Here is a 1,878-nt window from a genome sequence, read left to right as displayed (position 1 = left end):
TTTGTTTGCAACACTCTGCCATGTTTAGGAGATGCCTAAGGGACTGGTTTCTACTTTTCCTGACTTGGAGTTGAGAAGGAAAAAGAAATATAGTTTGGATATCAGGTTAGAAACCATTGAAAGCAGTGGTGGGCACTGAGCATGTGATGGACATCAAGCTGCAGGAGGAATACAGACCTGTGGACATCTGAGGGTAAGAGGTTATACATAGAGGAATACAATTACATAGGCCTCCAAGTAAAAGGAGAAGTGACACTCTTAGGGAAATTAAGACACTTAAAAGTAGCAGCATATGAGGGAGAACTAGAGAAAAAGGGTATGCAGAAGTCCAGGGAAGATGTATGCCCAGAAAAAAGCCTGAGAAGACCTTAAGCCTTCAATCCAGGCTGATGAATGAAGTTCTTTCCCTGCACAGAGCCAGTGTGCGAAGACTGGGAGAGACGATTGTTTGTTTAAATGACCATTTTTTAACAAATAGCACAAGGCATATGAAGATTTAAGGAAATACGGCTTTTCCGCCTGCTCCCCCCTCCCCCCGAGCGCCGCTCCGGCCGCACCGCGCTCGCTCAGAGCTCCAGCTAAGCTAGAGCCGCTGTCGTGTCCCTCCAGCCGCCATCATGATCATCTACCGGGACCTCATCAGCCATGATGAGATGTTCTCCGACATCTACAAGATCCGGGAGGTCGCGGACGGGCTGTGTCTGGAGGTGGAGGGGAAGATGGTCAGTAGGACAGAGGGTAACATTGATGACTCGCTCATTGGTGGAAATGCCTCCGCTGAAGGCCCCGAGGGCGAAGGTACCGAAAGCACAGTAATCACTGGTGTCGATATTGTCATGAACCATCACTTGCAGGGAACCAGCTTCACAAAAGAAGCCTACAAGAAGTACATCAAAGATTACATGAAGTCAATCAAAGGGAAACTTGAAGAACAGAGACCAGAAAGAGTAAAACCTTTTATGACAGGGGCTGCAGAACAAATCAAGCACATCCTTGCTAATTTCAAAAACTATCAGTTCTTTGTTGGTGAAAACATGAATCCAGATGGCATGGTGGCTTTGCTGCACTACCGTGAGGATGGTGTGACCCCATATATGATTTTCTTTAAGGATGGTTTAGAAATGGAAAAATGTTAACAAATTTGGCTGTTACTTTGGATCTATCACCTGTTGTCATAACTGGCTGGCCACTGCTTTCATCCACACAACACCAGGACTTAAAAGACAAATGGAACTGATGCCATCTTGAGCTTCATTTATTTTGATGTTGATTTATTTGGAGCGGAGGCATTGTTTTTGAGAAAAAAAACATGTGTAGGTTGTCTAAAAATAAAATGCATTTAAATTCAAAAAAAAAAGATTTAAGGAAATACAGCCAACTCAAAGGAATAAACCTCCAGAAGCTAACCCTAAGGAAACACATGTTTCATACTTACTATGCAATAACTTTAAAACAACAGTCTTAATATAAAGGAAAATATGGAGAAAGAACTAAAGGAAACCAGGAAAATGACATATAAATCAAGTGAGAATGTCAACAAAGAGAAATTATAGGAAAGAGCCAAACAGAAATTCTGGATGTGAAAAATACAATAACGAATTGAAAGATTCACAGACTCAAAGAGGCAGAAGAAAGAGTCTGTGAATTTGATAACAAGTTCACTTAAAATTAATGAGTATGAGGTGAAAAAATGAAGAAAAGTTATCAAAGCCTGAGGAACATGTTGGAAGCAATTAAACAGACTAACACATGCATTATGGGAATTCCAGAAAGAGAAGAGGAAGAAGAATACTAGGGAGCTTATTTGAAAAAATAATGGCCAATAACTTCTCAAATTTGAGGGAAGAAATGAATATAGGGTGGGAAGGGATAGACTGG

The 1,878-nt window shown here is 41.3% G+C and overlaps 1 pseudogene; it reads left to right on the top strand.

The window, feature by feature from the left end:
* The first annotated feature begins 514 nt into the window (after positions 1-514).
* LOC102533001 (translationally-controlled tumor protein pseudogene) lies at positions 515-1,357 on the top strand (annotated as a pseudogene).
* Positions 1,358-1,878: the final 521 nt, after the last annotated feature.

Source organism: Vicugna pacos, unplaced genomic scaffold (assembly GCF_048564905.1).
Source record: "Vicugna pacos unplaced genomic scaffold, VicPac4 scaffold_65, whole genome shotgun sequence".
Lineage (NCBI taxonomy): Eukaryota > Metazoa > Chordata > Mammalia > Artiodactyla > Camelidae > Vicugna > Vicugna pacos.
Note: the sequence above shows the minus strand (reverse complement) of the source record. Positions and strands in the feature narration are given on the sequence as shown.